The sequence below is a fragment of the Orcinus orca genome, chromosome 9 (assembly GCF_937001465.1).
Source record: "Orcinus orca chromosome 9, mOrcOrc1.1, whole genome shotgun sequence".
Classification (NCBI taxonomy): Eukaryota; Metazoa; Chordata; class Mammalia; order Artiodactyla; family Delphinidae; genus Orcinus; species Orcinus orca.
Window position 1 is genome coordinate 9,911,641 of NC_064567.1, and position 21,292 is coordinate 9,932,932.

General features: G+C 36.3%; 1 long non-coding RNA gene across 1 annotated transcript in view; it reads right to left on the minus strand.

Moving 5' to 3' along the window:
* Nucleotides 1–6,875: 6,875 nt before the first annotated feature.
* Nucleotides 6,876–21,292, minus strand: part of LOC125965377 (uncharacterized) — a 113,843-nt gene continuing 99,426 nt past the window's right edge. Inside the window, exon 3 of the long non-coding RNA XR_007479167.1 lies at nt 6,876–6,890. This is a non-coding gene — a long non-coding RNA (uncharacterized LOC125965377). The remainder of the gene's footprint in view (nt 6,891–21,292) is intronic.

The window sequence follows — 21,292 nt, forward strand, 5'->3', positions numbered from 1 at the left end:
TATCATTTTTCTCTTTTTCATTTATTAATATTTTCATCTCTTTAATTTTTTCAAAGCACTAGTATAATATTTCGTTGGTCTTTTCTATGTTATGCTTGTTTTCTATTTTATTCCTTTCTGCTATTATTATTCTTTCTTTCTTCTATGTTACTCATGTTTCTCCTGGTTCCCTAATATATCTTATCATGAAAATGCAACTCATTAATTATGAACCATTTTAAGGGTAAGTATTTAATGCTAAATATTTCCCCTTATAAAATGTGTTAGCTTCATCTTTAGCATTTAATCAATAATAGTTTATGTACATTTATTTCTAAGTATTTTTATTGACAATTTTGTTTCACCTTTGACTCTTTAGTTGTTTAGAATATTGTATGTGTTTTATTAAAATAACCTGAATAGAAGTGTCTTTTAATGGAAGACTTTTATCTATGTACACTTATTGTGATTGGTAATATATTCAGAAATATTTCTCCTATGTTATACGTTTATATTTGCCCTATTTTTCTGTTTCTCATTTCACTTCAATTTTACCTTTTTGTAGGATACAATTATTATTTTTTATTATTTCATTCTCACACACCCCACTGGAATTCAATCTATTATGTTATTTAGTTAAGTTTAAAATGCACATCACATATGACAAAGTGCAAAGTTACTCAATATTTTACCCTCCTGAAAAATACAAGAAATTTAGAATGCTTAACAGTTATCACAGTAATCCCTACTTTCACACTATTTTTTAATGTCTGCTTTTATCAATACTATGATTTTGACATAATTTATTATTTTATGTGGTCAAAATCCATCAATATTTGTTTAAATTTTCACATGTTTATCAGTTTCTTTGCTCACCAATTCTTACTGTATCTCCAGTTTCCCGTTCTGCATCATGTTTCTTACATAGTGTATTCTTTGTAATTTTCTTTAATTAATATTTAATGGTAAACCCCATTGTTGTTTTTCTGAAAATGTCTTTTTTTCCCCCTAATTCTTGGTAATTTTATTCCAGCTGAAATTCTAGGTTTACTTTTACTATTTTTCTAATTATGTAAGATATTAATCTTTTGTCTACTGGCTTCCATTGTTGATAATGAAATATCAGTTTTTAGTCTAAACCCAGGTATTGGTATGAGAACTCAGTTTTTGATTTTTTTTCAACATGCACATCTATTTCCCTGAACTGCATACAAATAAATTCTAGTTCTATTTTCCTTATATCTTTCCTTACACTTAGATGTAGGATCTATTCTGCTCTTCCTTGAATTGCTCTCTACCCTTTACAGTGTGAATCATAACTCTCTCCAGTGCTTTCCCATTCTGTACCTCACCTCTTAACCTTGGCCAGGGTACCAAAAATATGACCTACGCCCAGAGGAATTTCCAGTCTCTAGGTCCTAGACCTCAGGTTTTGTTCATTTTACCAATAATACAGTTCCATTTCCTCCTCCTCCTTCAAAAATTTAAGGAGTAATTTACATATGAAAAACTGTTTAAATCTTAACTATATAGTTTGATGAATTTGTGTGAATGTATATTTACATGTATTATAAATACACAATATATACACACACTATATATGTGTATACATACACACATATATACGCACATGTATAACTACATATACCAAAATATAGAAAATTTGTAGCATGCCAGCAGGCTCCCTTTCTCCCCCATATAGTAAATACTTGACAAAGGTAAATGCTATTCTTCCTTCTATCATCACAAATTTTGAACTTTTCATAATGGAATGATACTATAAGCACTCTTTGTGTCTGACAACTCCATGCAACATTTTGTGTTAAAAGATCCAACCGTATGGTGATGTGTAACAGAAATATATTTTTTTTAATTTTTATGTAGTAGTCCACTGTATGAATATACCTCAATTCACCGATTATTCTGTTGATGTACATCTGAACTATTTCCATTATGTTGTTATTATGAATAAATCTATTATGGACATTTCTGTTCATGCTTTTTGATGGGCAGATGCATTTATTTTGGGAGGATGTATACCCAGGAGAATAACTGCCGGGATACAGAATATGTGTGTTTAGCCTTAATAGATACTGTGAAACAATGTTGTTAAGTGACTGGATCAATTTAGACTCTCTCCAGCAATACATGAATTCCAGCTGCTCAACATCCTTGACATACTTGGTATTTTTAGTTTATTTTATTTTTAGTCATTTTGTTCCTGGGCCCCATTTCTAATATGCTGCTGCTGCTGTTGTGGCAATATACCTGTTTTTCCAACTGTAACCAATCAACAGGCAAAAGATAGAAACCTGGTTTCTGAATTACTGAATTGCATCTCAGTAGGCACAATAATGTAGGCTAGGAAGAGGGAATAAAGCACATACACAGCAGATAGATTGATAGACAGATAGATATAGATAATGTATATAGCATATATGTGGTGATATTATCTATCTACGCCATTCGTACTTTATGGAATATATATATATATGTATATATATATAAAACATATATATACTCTCCTATGGAAGTAAAAGTGCATAGAAAAAAAGTGAAATGATGTAATCACTTGTTAATTACTGTAATTTTGCATACCAAATAAAAGCCCAGCTGCAACACAGACCAAATTCCAAATATATCAGTTTTAATTAATATGTGATTTCCAACTATGAGCAAGAAACTGCAAAGCACTGCAGGGTATTAAAAATGTGAGGATTAAACAGGCTCTCTTCCCATGGAATTTACCCTCCAAGATAGGGAGTTAGAACTAATCATAAATAACTCTGACAAATGTCAAAGAAAGCAAGAATTGAAAAAGTGTCCTACGAATGTAAGCTGCATTGTTACATGAACTCAATAAAAGTAGATGTTTAGTTCCAATCACAGAAATCAGAAAAAAGTGGATAATGAATATAGTATTTTATTACTTGAGGGAAGCAGAGGGTTTCAATTAGTAGAAGTAAGTGTTAGAGGATTTTTTAAGTTGAAGGAAGAGCATCAGAAAAGACACTGTCATTGTGTTAGAAAAGTCAATGGACTGATTGATTTAAAATAGAAAGACCGATTCCATTTGGTTGAAATAGAGTGTTATGGAAGAATAGAACTGTCTGTGGCAAAGAGATGGAATTTTTACTGAATAAACTATAGAAAAAAGGGAGGAGAAGAATGAATGAATTCATGATTCTACTAGTAAGTGAAAAAAAAAATAGAAGGTGGTTGCATCACAGTTTCCACATCTATTGCATTACTGCATATCTTGTGAGTGAAGCACTGACTGCCTTTTTTTTTTTTTTTTAAACCACTGTATGTTGTAGAAAAACAGCCTTGGAAGCTGGAGCTCTCTCAGAAACAAAGGAGGGACCTACTTACAGTCCACTTTAACAAAGAATATATCTCTCTGGGACAGTGAGCAGTTTGCTTGCAGCATATCAGGAAAAAAAAAAAGTTTGAATCCCCTAAATTCAGGGATCCTCAGCTGTGATGTGTAAGCACTGTGAGTGCAATATATCTGGCACCTTCCCATCTGATTTGTGGGACTTGAAGGGCAAGGCTGATGCAAACAGGATGCTCATGCTGCTTCCTGTGCCATGGATAAGAAGTTCCTTTCTCTCTCACCCAGGATTCTCGTGTTTTCTACAATCATGCCTGTAACTTTAACAAAGTAGCTTATTATAATCCAAGCAGTGTAATATCTCAGCCTCTTTATGAAAAAAAAGGAAAAGAACAGACTCTCTTCAATAAATGGTGTTGGGAAAACTGGATATTCAAATGCAGAAGAATGAAATTGGACTCATCTCACACTATATACGAAACTCAACACAAAGTAGATTAAAAACTTAAATGTAAGATCTGAAACCTTAAAATTACTAGGAAACAACATAGGGAAAAGGCTTCTTGATGTAGTCTAGGCAATGATTTTTTTTGATATGACACCAAAGGCACAGTCAAGAAAAGAAAAATAAAACAGACAAGTGGGCTTGCATCAAACTAAAAATCTTCTGCGGAAAGAGCAAAGGAAATAATCAACAGAATGAAAAGACAATCTATGGAATGGGAGAAAATATTTGCAAACCATGTATCTGATAGTGTTAATATACAAAATATATCAGAAACTCATACAACTCAATAGAAAAAAATGGTTAAGTAACCTGAATAAACATTTCTCAAAAGAAGATGTACAAATGGTGAACAGGTATATATCAACATAACCAATCATCAGGAAAATGCAAATTACAATTAGCAAGCACTTCATATCTGTCAGAATGACTATTAACAAGAAGACAAAAGATAACAAAAGCTGGCAAGGATGAAAAGAAAAGGAAACTCTTGACACTGTTGGTAGGAATGTAACTAGGTAGAGCCATTATGGAAGAGTATGGAGTTTCCTCAAAAAATTAATATTAGAACTTTTATATGATCTGGCAATCCCACTTCTGGGTATATATCCAAAGTAAATGAAATCAGGAACTCAAAGACATATCTATGCACCCATATTCACTGTAGCACTATTCTCAATAACTAAGATATGGAAACAACCTAAAAATCCACTAAAAGTCTATCAGTAGACAAATGAATAAAGAAAATGTGGTACACACACACACACACACATGCATATAATTCAGCTTTGAAAAAGGAGGAAATTCTACCATTTGCAACAACATAAATAAACCTGTAGGACATTATGCTAAGTGAAATGTCAGATACAGAAAGACACATCCTGCATGATCTCACTTATACGTTGAATCACTAATCATTAGAGAAATGTAAATCAAAACTACAATGAGGTATCACCTCACAACAGTCAGAATGGCCACCATTACAAAATCTACAAACAATAATGCTGGAGAGGGTGTGGAGAAAAGGGAACCCTCCTGAACTGTTGGTGGGAATGTAAATTGATACAGCCACTATGGAGAACAGTATGGAGGTTCCTTAAAAAACTACAAATAGAACTACCATATGACCCAGCAATCCCACTACTGGGCATATACCCTGAGAAAACCATAATTCGAAAAGGTACATGCACCCCAACGTTCACAGCAGCACTATTCACAATAGCCAAGACGTGGAAGCAACTTAAATGTCGATTAACAGAGGAATGGATAAAGAAGATGTGATTCAAATATACGATGGAATATTACTCAGCCATAAAAAAGAATGAAATGATGCCATCTGCAGCAATATGGCTGGACCTAGAAATTGTCAGACTGAGTGAAGTAATTCAGACAGAGAAAGACAAATATCATATAATATCACTTATATGTGGAATCTATAAAAAGGGTGCAAGTGAACTTCTCTACAAAACAGAAATAGAGTCACAGATGTAGAAGACAAACTTATGATTGCCAAGGAGTAAGGGGGTGAGGGATAAATTGGGAGATTGAGACTGACATATACACACTACTATGTACAAAACAGATAACTAATAAGGACCTACTGTATAGCACAGGGAACTCTACTCAATACTCTGTAATGACCTATATGGGAACAGAATCTAAAAAGAGTGGATTTATGTGTATGCATAACTGATTCACTTCACTGTATGCCTGAAACTAACACAACATTGTAAATCAACTATACTCCAATAAAATTTTTTTTAAAAATAAATAAAATAAACTCATGGAAGCAGAGAGTAAAAGAGTGGTTTCCAGGGAGCTGGGGGAAGGAGGCAATGAGGAGATTTTTTCAAGGGACACAAAGTTTCAGTTATGCAAGATAAATAAGTTTTGGAGATCTAATGTACAGCAGTGTGAATATAGTTAAAAATACTGTACCATATACTCAAAATTTGCTAAGAGATTAGATCTTAAATGTTCTTACCACACACCAAACAACAAACAAAAAAAACCCCACAGGGCTTCCCTGGTGGCGCAGTGGTTGAGAGTCCGCCTGCCGATGCAGGGGACACGGGTTCATGCCCCGGTCTGGGAAGATCCCACATGCCGTGGAGCGGCTGGGCCCGTGAGCCGTGGCCGCTGAGCCTGTGCATCTGGAGCCTGTGCTCCGCAATGGGAGAGGCCACAACAGTGAGAGGCCCGCGTACAGCAAAAAAAAAAAAAAAAAAAAAACCCACACACAAGAGGAAAATGATAGCTATGTGAGATGATTGATATGTTAATTACCTTAAGTGCGGTGATTATTTCACAATATATGTATGTCAGAACATCAAGTTGCATGCCTTAAATACATACAATTTTTATTTGTCAGTTATACCTCAGTAGAGATGGGAAAAGAAGAAAATAGAAGTGTTATTAAAACCAAATATGGGTAACAACATAGATGAATCTTGAGGACATTATGCTAAATGAAATAAGCCAGTGACTAAACAACAAATGCTAGATGATTCCACTTATATGAAGTAGCCAGATTAGCCAAATTCATCGAGAGAGAAAGAATTGTGGTTGTAGGAGGTGGGGGCAGGTCAAATGGGAAGTTGGTGACAGAAGTACAAAGTTTCAGTTGAGGAGGACGAAAAATTCTAGAGGTTATGGTGATGGTTGCACAACAATGGGAATGTATTTAATACTTCCGAAGTGTATACCTAAAAATGGCTAAAATGGGAAATGTTTTATTACGTATATTTTACTGCAACACCATCACCAATTAAAAAACAAAGCAAACAAGAGCTACGTCAGGAGCTTATTTTTTTGTGAACTTTGAAAGGGCGCACTAACTTTAGTATTTACTTTCCAATTATTTTAGAAAAGGAGAATTTTAAAATAATGCAATTACAAATAAATAAAAATAACTATACTTTGAAATACCTACTGTACTTCAACTTATCAATTTAAATATCAAAAGAAAAGGACACTGTATACCTCAGAATGAGGAAACCTGGCTTGTGGATTTCTAGGTCCTTGTGTAAGGCTGTCATGTCACTATACCTCTCTGGGCTTCAGAATCGTCACCTGTAAAATGAGTCATAAGATGATTTCGAAGTCTCTATTTAGCACTGAACATTAATCTTTTCTCAGGCTCCAACCTCAATATTCAGAAATCTCCTGTGTTATGCTAAAGGCAATCACCATTATTTTTAGTCTGGGCACTGGTCTAAATTTTTAACAAAAGCCATATAGCAGATCTTTTAATGAGTAACTTTCTCCTAGCAGAGAGAGTCCCCATTTTTATTTATTCCTGTCTAAAATGTTGCTCATTTTTTCTAATATGGAGAGAGCCCAAATTCAGTGCGATCTTCTTATATTCTTTCTCCAGTAAGAATAACAGAGAGATGTAGTTTGGCCCTATATTTTATATAATTCTATATTTGTCATCCTCTTAATTAGGAATTATTTATATAATGTTCTTTTAATCAAAAGTTTATTGGATCAATAGGGCTTTGGCCACAAGAAATATATAAAATAGGGAATTACTGATACATTACCATAAATTTATTTTTCTTTTGAGATTTACCATACACAGTATTCATCTAGAAGGAGTAGACACAAGATAAACTGCTAGAAATCTCTCTCCCTCTCTCTCTGTCTTTCCTCTCTCATCTTGCTCTGAATTTTTGGAGTGAATAAGGGAAATGTACAATCAGAAAAACTATTAACAATATTTTCTCAGAAAGGAATCATAAAACATTCATCCAAATATATTCCCCAGAAGTATAGCCTGCTGTACCCCTTATGGGATAACATCTATTTTAGTTATTTATTAGTAGTTACTAGTATTCTTCAACATTTCCCCATTGGGCATTTTATCCTAAAAGATATGAATGCTAACTATATAAAAACTGTACAGAGAACGCTTTATGCTCTGTCTAAATATATTTGTCACTTGTATAGAAGCTGTAATCTCAAAAAAGGACACAGCAATTTCCTTAAATGTTAGTCCTCCATAGATGATCGCTCATAAATGAAGCCTATTTTAAAATACTTTGTGCACCAGCATAACTTCAGACTACTCAGCTTCTCTCACCACAAAAGGAGAAATTGTGGTAAAGACAAGAAAGGAAAGAACATTTCCATATCATGGGCAAAACCAAGAAATGGGATGATACACTTATACTCTAGGTAATTATAAATTAACCATTATTCCCATAAGTTAGATAAAACTTCAATGGCCATTTCCTGGAGCATATATCACTTGCTCCTCTTTTCTGTGTCAATTTCTACCAGAATAAATCAAGGATACTGAAGTGCTATTCAAGATTGTATGTGTATATGTACGTGCTTGCACATGTGTTATAGGGAGAAAGAGAGAGAGAAAGAATGGGAGAGATAAAGAGAATGTGTTAAATTACAGTTTTCAGATTCTATGTCTAGAAGGTATTACATGCCATGGGTAAATTTTAGAAAACATGTTATAATATCCCTGACTTTGAAAAGTCCACACATTCTGATTCTAAAATCAGAAATATTAAAGGACAATATGTTAAGAAGTACCATACATAGCATAGTATAAATAAGCAGAATATTAATAAATCCCTAAAGATTATATTCATAAATCCATGATAAAAACTACTGTGGGGGCTTCCCTGGTGGCGCAGTGGTTGAGAGTCCGTCTGCTGACGCAGGGGGCACGGGTTCGTGCCCCGGGCCAGGAAGATCCCACACGCCGCGGAACGGCTGGGCCCGTGAGCCATGGCCGCCGAGCGTGCGCGTCTGGAGCCTGTGCTCCGCAACAGGAGAGGCCACAACAGTGAGAGGCCAGCGTACCACAAAAAAAAAAAAAAAAAAAAACCAAAAAACTACTGTGTATGTGGAAGGAGTTCAAATAAGAGAGATTCGTTGTAGCTGGAATGTTCAGCAGAGTTTAATAGAAAAGCTGAAGCTCAGTTGACTTTGAAGGCACATAGGATTTAGAGAATCAAAAAGAAGCAGGTGATGAGGTCATCATTAAGTATTTACTAAGTAAACTGACATATGATGAATTAATGAATGGATGAATGAATGAAAATATAGCATAAGAGTATAAATGAATAATTAAGCATGAGCACTTACAGAATATATATTTAAAAGCATTCTGGAGATTTATCAATAAACAAAATGTTTATCTCCTCTATCCTCATGGAGCCTATACTATAGTGGGGAATATACAGACCGGTGTAGGGAATAGTTGACAAGGTATGTTAACTCTATTTGAGGATGCATTGAGAAGTAAAACGAAACACAAAAGGCATCATGTTAAAGTTAGAAGGAACTTCAGAGGTCATCCAGATCATTCATCTTACCTTATATATAAGACATTTAAAGAGGAGAAATGCCAAGGACTTAACCAAAGTGACAAGGTTTTACTGCTAGAGCAAGGAAAAGAAACAGAGTGATGTCACCAAGATGGTGACATAGATGGTTCCTGACTTCCTTTCAAAATAACAATAATTAACAACTATTCATGCACAAGACACCACTGAGAAAACCCTAGAATATGGGGGTGAGGCTAAAGCACACCCCTGTACCACAGTGACCAAAACAGTTGACATTAGAAGGGTAAGAGGAGCAGCTATAGACTGACCAGGTTGCCCCTACCCCAGTTCCAGCGTAGGACCATGCTGAATGGTGTCCCCTGAGCCTACAGTTCTTCCAGTGGGAAAAGAGAGCCCAGAGTGGACATCCAGCTCACCCGGTGTTGTGGGTCACTTGTTGGGAATCCCCACTGTGGTCTCACCCTCACATGGATTGCAGAGGAATCTGCAGGGCTTGAGCAAAGGGAATCTGATTATGATGGAGAATGGGGAAGGGCTTGCAACACCAGCACTTGGATTTTGGCAGAACAAGTTTCTACCTGCAGTGCCCAAGTAGTAGTCCAACCAGCAGCTTTGCTCTTCTGCAGAGCCAAGACGGTGCACCATCTAACCAGAGAAGTTGTCGGGGTGCAGGTTTGCCTGACTTGGGTCCCCAGATGAAGAGCCTTTCCAGCACTGGAGCCTGGTCTGTTCCCACCCAGTTAGGGGAGCTGAGTCATAGTCTGCCCAGTGCTGAGTGTAGCTACCAGCCCTACCTGAACAGAAAGGCTGGTCAGAATACCTAGAAGCTTCATAGTCCAGAAATGCTTGAGCAGAGAGTACAGCAGGCAGAGCTGATCATCCACAGAGTAAAGTCAGTGGCACTTTAGTCCAGGAAACTTGTGACATGGGTCAGCTCAGAGTCAAGACCACAAACAAAGAGTCTCTTTGACCTTGGAGTCAATTCTCTTGCTCCACCCAGGCAGGGACTAATTTGTAACCCTACCCATTGCTGAATACAGCCTTCATCCCTCCAACCATGGAACGTAACAGAGCATGCAGGAAGCTTCATAACCCATCCAACAGCCCTGCTTACAGTGGGTCTTGAATAGAGACCACAGCCTGTGAATTTCTCCACCTGAAGAGCAAAACCAGTGGCCCTATCTGGCCAGGGAATTCAGTGCATAGTCTTGCCTGATTCAAATCTGCAAACAATGAACTGTGTAGGCCCTGGAGCTTGTTCTATTGTCCCACCAGCACAGAGCAATTAATTCACAGCCCCACCTATTACCAAGTATAGTACCCAGTCCCACTCATCTAGTAAGGCTGACCAGAGAACCCAGGAAACCTTGGAGCCCTTCCTACAGCCTCACTTGCTTGCAGAGAGAGCCAGGTAAGCCACACTATCCATCTACCAATGGACATGTCCAGAAGCCCAAACTGAGATGACTAATGAGAACTGTCTCTGCCAAAGTGAACCTGTAAAGTCTAGAAGAGTAGACTGTTTACTCAGATATGCAGATACCAACATAAGGAATCAAGGACCATAAAAAATCAGATAAACATGACATCACCAAAGGAAACTAATAAAGTTCCAATAATAACTGACCCTAAAGAAATGGAGATCTATGAACTGTCAGACAAAGAACACAGAACAATCCTCTTTAAAATGTTTAGTGGGGGGCTTCCCTGGTGGCACAGTGGTTGAGAGTCCACCTGCCAATGCAGGGTTCGTGCCCTGGTCCAGGAAGATCCCACATGGCATGGAGCGGCTGGGCCCGTGAGCCATGGCTGCTGAGCCTGCGCATCCGGAGCCTGTGCTCCACAACGGGAGAGGCCACAACAGTGAGAGGCCCGTGTACCGCAAAAAAAAAAAAAAAAAGTTTAGTGGACTATAAGAACACCCAGACAAACAACTAAACAAAATTAGAAGGACAACGCATGAACAAAACAAGAAGTTCAACAAAGAAAAAGAAACCATCCAAAAAACAATAAACATACAAAAACAAACAAAAAAAACAAAAACAGAGATTCTAGAGCTGAAAAATACAATAACTGAATTGAAGAACTCAATAGAGAGCTTCAAAGCAGACTTGACCAAGAAGAAGAAAGTATCAGTGACCAAGAATTTAGGATCAAAATCAACAAAATTATAGATGAAAAAGGAAACACTATACCAGTATCACAGAAATACAAAGACTCATAAGAGGCTACCATGAACAACTATATGGCAACAAACTGGAAAACCTAGAACAAATGGAAAAATTCTTTGAAAACTACAACGTACCAAGACTGAATCAGGAACAAATAGAAAATCTGAACAGACCAATTACTAGTAAGGAGAGTGAATCAGTAATCAAAATTCTTGTTCAAAGAAAAGCCCAGAACCAGATGGCTTCACTGGTGAATTTTACCAAACATTTAAAGAAGATTTAACACCAATATTTCTCAAACTCTTCCAAAAAACAGAAGAGGAGGAAACACTCCTGACCTCATTTTACACGGCCATCATTATTCCGAAACTCATTTTACAAGGCCACCATTATTCCGATGCCAGAAAAGGACACTACAATAACACTATAAGCTAATATCCCTGATGAATATGGATGCAAAAATTCCCAATAAAATAAGAACAAATTAAATTCAGTAGCACATTAGAAGAATCATTCACAATTACCAACTGGGATTTATCCCTGGGAAGCAAGCATATTCCAGCATGCACAAACCAAAAAATGTGACATGGGCTTCCCTGGTGGCACAGTGGTTGAGAGTCCGCCTGCCAATGCAGGAGATACGGGTTCGTGCCCCAGTCTGGGAAGATCCCACGTGCCTCGGAGCGGCTGGGCCCGTGAGCCGTGGCCACTGAGCCTGCACGTCCGGAGCCTGTACTCCACAATGGGAGAGGCCACAGCAGTGAGAGGCCTGTGTACCACAAAAAAAAAAAAAAAAAAGTGACATCACATTAATAGAACAAAAGGAAAAAAATAGATCATCTCAACTGACACAGGAAAAGCATTTGACAAAATTCAATCTCCATTCATGACAAAGACTATTAAATTAAGTATAGAAGAAATGTACCTCAACATAATAAAGACCATATATGATAAAGCCACAACTAACATCATATTAAATGGTGAAAGACTGAAAGATTTTCCTCTAAGACCAGGAACAACACAAAGGTGCTTACTTTCACCGCTCTTATTCAACATAGTACTGGAATTCCTAGACAAAGCAATTAGGCAAGAAAAGAAATAAAAGACAACAGAACTGGAAAGAAAGAAGTAAAATTGTCTCTATTTGCAGATAACATTTTTTATATATAGAAATTCCTAAAGACTTCACCAAAATACTCCCAGATTTAATTAACAAATTAAATAAAGTTTCAGGATTCAAAATAAATATACAAAAATCAGTAGTGCTTCTATACAGTAACAAGGAATTATCTGAACAAGAAATAAAGAAAATGATCCCATTTACAACAACATCAAAAATAATAAAATACCTAGAAATAAATTTAACCATGGGGGTAAAAGTTCTCTACACTAAAAACCACAAGACATTGACATTGATAAAATAAATAGAAGAATGTACAAATAAATGGAAAATGATCTCATATTCATGGATTGAAAGAATTAATATTGTTAAAATATCCATACTACTCAAAATCATCTATATATTCAATGTAATTCCTAACAAAATTCCAATGCCATTTTCTATAGAAGTAGCAAAAATCCTAAAACTTATATTCAACCACAAAAGACCTCAAACAGCCAAAAGAAGAAAGAAAAACAAAGTGGGAGGCATCACACATCCTGATTTCAAAATATATTATAAAACTACATTATAGTACAGGAATAAAAACAGACACATAGAGCAGTGGAACAGAATTGAGAGCTTAGAAATAAACTCATGCATATATAGTCAAGAAGTATTTGACAAGGGAACCAAGAATATTCAATAAGGATAAAAGAGTGTCTTCAATAAGTGGTGCTGGGAAAACTGGATATTCACATGCAAAAGAATGCAACTAGACTCCTATCTTACACCACACATAAAAATTAACACAAAATGGATCAGAGTTAAATGTAAGACTGGAAACCATAAAACTCCTAGAGGAAAACATAGGAAAAATGCTCTTTGACATGAGTCCTGACAGTGGTTTCTTTGGATATGACACCTAATGCACAACTAGTAAAATAAAAAAACAAGTGGAAGTACATTGAACTAAAAAGCTTCTATATAACAAAAGAAACAATCAGCAAAATGAAAAGACAACTTATGGAATGGGAAAAATATTTGCAAACCAAATATCTGACAAGGGATTAACATCCAAAATATATAAAGTATGCATACAACTCAATAGTAATAGAAACAAATGATCCAATTAAAAAATGGGAGAAGGACCTGAGTAGACATTTTTTCCAAAGAAGATATACAAATGGCCAACAGGTACATCATTACTCATCAGGGAAATGGAAATCAAAATCACAGAGATACTACACCTGTTAGAATGACTCTTACCAAAAAGATAAGAGTTAACAAATACTGGTGAGGCTGTAGAGAAAAAGGGAATCTTTGTGTGCTGTTGGGGGCTATTGAGATTGGTACAGTCAATTACAGAGGTTCCTCAAAAATTTTTAAATAGAACTACCATATGATCCAACAATTACACTTCTGGGATTGTATCTGAAGGAATAGAAACAACAAAACACTATGTCATAGAGATAATTTCACCACTTTGTTCAGAGCAAACATTATTTACAATAGCCAAGAGATGGAAGCAACTTAAGTATCCATTGACAGATGAATGAATAAAGAAGTTGTGAGAGAGAGAGAGAGAGAGAGAGAGATTATATATATATATATATATATATATATATATATATATATAGTTGCTCCACTAGGAAAAGGAAGAAATTCTGTCATTTGCCACAATATGGATGGACCTTGAGGATATATTGCTAAGTAAAGTAAGTCACACAGGGAAAAGCAAAGACCATACAATCTCACTTATATGTGGAATCTTATAAAACCAAAAACAACAACAAAATGAACTTACAGAAACAAAGTAAAGATTGATGGTTGCCAGAGGCAGGGGGTTGGGGATGAGTGAAATGGGTTAAGGGGGTCAAGAGGTACAAATTTCCAGTTATAAAATAAAAAAGTCCTGCAATGTAATGTATAACATGGTGACTATAGTTAATAATACTGTATTATGTATTTGAAAGTTGCTAAGAGAGTACATCCTAAAAATTCTTGTGAGAAAAAAATTGTAACTATGTGTGGTGATGAATGTTAACTAGACTTACTGTGGTTATCATTTTGTTATGTTATATATCTGAAAATAATATAATGCTATATGTCAATTATGTCTCAGTTTTTAAAAAGTTACTGAACAACAAACAAAATATAAAAGTAAAAGGTGTCTTCAGCTTTTAGTGGGTCTAAAAGGATGTAATTTACATGTGATTTCCCTTAATATATCTTGTGTCTCAGATGTGGTTTATTGCAAGGCTAATAAGCAAAAAACCTCACAGTTGTTTCAATGGATCCGCAAACTTATTCTTCATTTACACATAAAATACATATTTTAACAACTAAAATATCACTATTAATGGCTCCCTGGTCCATGGGTTATTTGGTAGAAAGGTCCAAGTAGAAGTCTCTGAAATTTTCTTTCCCTAGCAAAATAATAAAGCAAAAACAATGCTGCATTCCTTTGAGAATTACAAACCAACATGCCACCATAAGAATTTTGATATTGGGACCAGTGTCTAGTCCATATAGCAAGGGTGTGTTAAGTGTAGTGGCAGATCCTAGATTACAGCTACAACAGTAATTTCAGGGGCAGACTCGCACATCCATTTCTGCTTAAAATCAAGAGGTTTCTATTTCCTGCCTCTGAACTGTGGTTGATATAACATTTAACCAAGATGACACTGACACAAGGCAAGTAGCCAAGGATGGGTTAGTCAAGAAGGTATTTAGATGAGATCAGCAATGGAAATTTTGCAAATCTCAACTCCAGATGGAACTGGAATACAGAGACATATTCAGTCAAGTAGAAGTTCAGCTACAGCAGGATATACTTATTAGCACGAGTAGGGCATTGTTGCTAAAGTTCAGAGTCGGTCAAAGATCTTATTTTCAAGATGGAATAAGAGAAAGGAGAGGAGACTAATTTAGTAGTAGAAATGGCAACCAAGGTCGTTCCTAAGAGAACTGGATAATCTCAATGGAGACTTGTTGGAAAGTGGTATCTTTACCCAGGTTTGTCTTAAAGGAGGCAGGTCCATCCAGCTTCATGGTGATACAAGTCAATCTTTATATGTTGGACTTCTCTAGTTCCGTGAAAGAGGGAATGCCTGTCATGCACAGAAGACACTGATGGAAGTTAGGTAGAAATTTAGTTTTTTAAAATTTTCAATATGTGGGATTAGAATTCACAGAAGTATTTATTTAATCAGGGCCCTTATCATTGTTCCTAGGCAAAAAGAGTCAAATCATTTAGAAACTCAGAAAAAGGAAATAATACTTTGTAATGAATAATCAGAAAATATTTCATAGAGAAAGTGCATTTGATCTGAGGTTTGAAATACCGAGAGCAATTTGTGTGACAATTGTGGGAGAACAGAAGACACAAAAATGGGAATTAGGAGGTTCAGATGAATTTTAAAAAGAATTTTAGAAGAAAGAACAAGAAAATCAAAGGGCCAAAGGTAGTGCTCTATGATCATTTCCATTTTAGGAAAACAGAGTATAGAGATTTAATTTCAAACTCTGCCATAATCTACTTCCTGTATGATTTACTTGATATACCTCTCAGCTTACTCATATATCCCTGATGATACTATAGAAAAGTTTAAGTTAAATAGCATAAGTTAAATGCTTAGACTTTTAAGAAGTTTTTTAATATTTTCTATAACTCTTGAAACTGTTTTTCTTTTATAAGACTTTTAGTTTTCCAAGAAAGACATTGTAAAAAACAAAAGCACTTGAGACAGATTAAGAAAGACTTCTCAGTTAAAATTTAGATTGAAATAGACAACAAAGGTTTCCTACAAAATGAGGCAGAGGTGAGTTACCCAGGGAATAAGTGTCAGCATTAGAAAATTCACATTTCTTCCTGCACTCCCATCTCCACCAGGATGGCTCTTCCTAGTTAATTCCTAAGCATTTTTCAAGTTGTTGCCCATACCTTTTTAATGCCAAATTTTCTGATATTTCCAGCCAGGTAAGTGTTTCGTGCTAGTGATAACCATATACCTTATTCGTACCCCTACTGGACACATATGTTGATATGTCTGTCCCAGCCCTACCCTGAGAGGTCACTGAATGAAAAAAACATGTTTTAATATTGTTTGTATCCTCAGCAACTATAAAGTATCTGGAACATAAAAACAGCTTAATAAATGCTTGCTGGAAAACAAACCAGAAGGAAAATGGTAGCTGCTGACAGGAAACCCAAAAGCCAAGTGTTAACAACAAATTTTGCTTAGAAATTTTGTCTAAAGCTAACTTTTATTTAATGATGTTTGTTGCCTGATATAACACGTAAAGCCAGAAGGAAGGGAGGGAGGGAGAGAAAGAAGGGGCAAGGAAGGAGAAAAATAATTATCCCAAAGCCAAGCAAAGAAAAAAGAAATTCTATATAAGAGCTATTGTAATGAATTGTCAAAGACTTTTGAAGCTTTGTGTGACTAGGTTAACAAATATCTTACTATGAGCCATCTGTTATGTTTCTGACATTACCTTTTTCACAGGTCATCATCCTTTTCTTTTTTCTGATATGAAGACACTCATAATAAGATATTATTATTTATTCAAAAATGTTTCATGAAATTTTGGTCCTTGTGGTTTGAACTTAGAGTAGAGGATTGGGTGAAGTTCTGTGACTTTCAAATGGAAATATTTATAATTAAAGCCAACATATGGGGGTGGCAGGTGGTCAACTCCTGCAATAATGGCTATGATATGAGTTAATTTAGAAAGCTAAATTGAAGAGCAATGAGTTCCAAAATGCATAATCCACGCAAAGAAAATAGCACTTTGAGGCCTATGCCCATCAGTTATTAACTGATTCAAAAGAATTAACCCCTTAACACCAAAAGCTTTGTTAAGCAAATTTCATGGTACATTCCAGTATCCAAAGCACAGTGATTCTGTTATCTATCAATTCCACAATACGCAACTAGGAGGGAAAAAGTTATTTTTGTGAAATGCTTGGAAAGATACAAAGTGGTTCACTAGAACTATTTTTTAAAATTCCTTTAAACAAGTAGTTTATCTCTGGTGACAGGACATACCTCCCCCTCAACCTATTAACCATGAGTAACTTTAAAGATGGGATTACATTGTTTCGCATAAGACTAGGAAATTGTCTTGGCCATATGCCATTCACCATGCCAAGCGAATAAGGAGATGGCCCTTCCAAACCTGATTCAAGTAAGGAAGCATTCACAAAGTTATAAGAAAATCTTGAAGCTGTGCTTCCTCCTATCTTTACAACCAAAGGGTGATGAAGCCATGCATCTAATGTTTATTATGTCCAGAAGACTTAACTCAAGTTTTGGCTTTCCATGTTAACACAACCAAACAATCCACAGTTAATAAACAAGGGAACAGAAATAAATACATTTTGAAAACGTGAACATTTATGTTGATTCCACCTTGAAGAAATAACATCCTTTGCTGGAAGAGAATGGTCGGAATAAAGAACCAATAGTTCTTTTATTCCTCACTCTAATTCTGCTCTAACACTAAAACATTTTATGATTATCATGAATCACTGTATTATTTATTAGTCCTTACTTAAAATATAATATCGGTCAATGTCCAGTTCCTCAGTATGAAATTGTAATCATATAAACACCTCATTTTCCATTAAAACTCAAAGACAAGAAAATTAATCTGCTTCCATGAAGATTTTTAACTACAGATATTAGATACTCCCAGATGGGATCTAGATGGAAGTCAGATGTACAAAACAAAGAGTTGACGGTCACCAAGCAGCAACAAGTGGATCAATATAATCAGTCTGTGTTTCTGTTGCCTAGAATATTTTTACCTATACAATGCCATAGCTCCACAGACTTGGGAGGACTAAGGTTTTGGTTTCCTATTCTGTCCACCACAAATTTCATGAACTATACAACTCAAGTTACATCTCTGAGCCTAACTCTTTTTGTCTCAATTATATTTGGTCTAATGTTCTATGACTGTAAACGTCTGTGGTTGTGAATCTATCATAACAGGGTTCTTAACACCAACAAAATTGCATTAATTGTCTTGTGTGTTGAGGGTATTATACTTATGTGTACACAAACACATAAATGTAGTCTGGAATTCTATGTTAGGACCAAATTGTGAAGGTTATTAAATTCTGGAATGTACTGAAGTATGTTCTGAACTGATGAGGACACATTTAAAAGCTTTTTAAGCACTGGGGTAAGGTGGCTGTATGATGTTTTTCAAAGATTGCTATAACATAGATGGCAGATTAAAAGGATAAATGGGACTTCCCTGGTGGCACAGAGATTAAGAATCCGCCTGCCAATGCAGGCAACACGGGTTCGAGCCCTGGTCCGCGAAGATCCCACATCCCACATGCCATGGAGCAACTAAGCCCACATGCCACAACCACTGAGCCTGCGCTCTAGAACCTGTGAGCCACAGCTACTGAGCCTGTGCGCCTAGAGCCCGTACTCCGCAACAAGAGATGCCACCGCAATGAGCAACAAAGACCCAAGGCAACCAAAAATAATTAATTAAAAAAAAATAATAATAAAAAAGGATAAATGACTAAAGGCAAGGATATCTTACAGAAAGCTATTTAACAGCAGAGGAAATGAGGGTATGGTGTAGGAAAGGAGAGGAAAACCACAGGTAAAGTATTTTGGAAACAAAAACAATGAGACTCAGTGATCAACTATCTGTGGAACGAAGGGTAGGTAAGCCAATCTCATGTGAGGTCAATACAAAGGAAATGGTGGCAAGAACAGCGCTCTAGATTTTTATAGCAAAATACCATGGTATAAGTGGTATGATCACCCAATTTGAATATATATATGGAGAATGAGGAAAAATTAACGAAAAGAAATTCTGAAGGTCACAACTTCTAAGAGTAGGCAGGGGGTGAATGACCTACACAAATTCTGTAAAGAAAGCGTTGGAAAAATAGAAAGGGAAGCAGGTGTAATCAATCTATAAAAACCAAAGGAATAAGTAGTATTTAAGAAAGAATCCCATGGCTAATATTGTCAAACGGTGCAGATGTGAAAAGAAAATGATCCTTAAAAAGAATCCACTGGAGTTAGTAAGGTCATCAGTTAACACTGGTCAGTGTGGTCCCACTGGAGTGGTAGTGACTTAAGCCCAAAAGTAGTTGATGGGAGTAGAGAGCAGGAGATGCAGGACCTTAGGTGGCAACTACTGACTTGTTCTTTTCTTTTTTTTAAAATTTATTTTCTTTATTTATTTTTGGCTGTGTTGGGTCTTCATTGCTGCGCGCGGGCTTTCTCTAGTTGCGGCGAGCGGGGGCTACTCTTCGTTGCAGTGCGCGGGCTTCTCATTGCAGTGGCTTCTCTCATTGTGGAGCACGGGCTTCAGTAGTTGTGGCTCACCGGTTCTACAGCACAGGCTCAGTAGTTGTGGTGCACGAGCTTAGTTGCTCCGCCGCACGTGGGATCTTCCCGGAACAGGGATCGAACCCGTGTCCCCTGCATTGGCAGGCGGATTCTCAACCACTGCATCACCAGGGAAGCCCCTGACTTGTTCTTTTATATTTTCCTGACATGAAAAGTTGGAAGGATTTAGTGGAGTAGGAGGGATGAAAAATAAGGATGTAGCCAATGGAACAAACAGAGAACAAAGCTAAATTTTGATATGCAAGGAAGATGTTGGGATCCTTAAATGCTTTATTAAGAAGTCACCAGAGAGGAAAAAGTTGAATACATAGGAGAGAGCACAAATATTGATAATATCTTTGTGGAAAAGGAAGGGTATGGGCTCATGAGCAGAGAGGGAAGGATTCTTTTTTTAACAGAAGAGAACACTACTCCCTCCTGAGACTCAGTGTTAGAAATATCAGAGATATCCCTTTAACTAGTATTCTCCACATACTCCTCTTAAATAATCAAATCTCCAGAGATTCCAGAATTAAGGTTTCAAAATTCAAATTTGAATGAAAAAAGTTAGGTCAAATGCAAATGAAAAATTTTCTGAGATTCCATTTCAGACCATGCAGTGCCTTTACCGGGACACCTCTTTCAAATCAGAATATGCTTGAGCGAATAATCACTTATGTATTAGACAGTTCTGAATTTAAGACAAGGTCAGCAGTGAAGAAATGAGGTGCTCTGGCCTTTACCGCATTTCTGTGCAGTGTTCCCCTCTGCTGTACACACTTAAATCATTCTCTCCATTGTCTGAACTGGACAGGATGCAGAAGGAGTTCTTAATTGTGCAAGTACTTTCTATGTCCCCCCGATATTTTAAAGGAAATAAAGCTCTTATTTTCTGCATACATTCCTATTGCTTGTGCTGCCTTCATAGATCCAGGTTTTATGGAGTCTGAAACTGATACACTCTGTGGGGATCTTTATAAGTAAAAAGTAGATATGAATTTCTAAATTCTAAAGGGAATGAAGGGCTCATTAACGGGAGGTTAAGTGAGAGACGCCGAGAATTAACCTTCATTAGTTTCATCTAAACCCGGTTAAACCAAGGACACTTTAAGTTATATTCCAGAAGATGAGGTATGATTGCTTTGGTTTGTCATGAAGTTTACAAGCAGCACATAGACCCAGATAGACAACATTATAAGGAAGAGTACTATTTGCTACCCCACGGTCCCATGTATGCCTAGAATAAGCTTGCATGACCAAAGTTATGTTGTAAAATTTACGAGTACCTATTTCTTGTGGTTTGATTGATATTACAGCCCAGATCATAGTCTAAGATTCATCTTTGATATACTTCCAAATTCAAGCACTAACTTAATATTAAGTCTGCTTTCATTTTGTCTTTTGGTTTTGTCTCTCTCTCTGGAATTTCATTACTATTCATCTTGGGTGTTGATTTCCCCACTAGGCTTGCTGCCTAAGTCCTTCATTTGTAACTGTTACCCCACTAACTATAAATTTG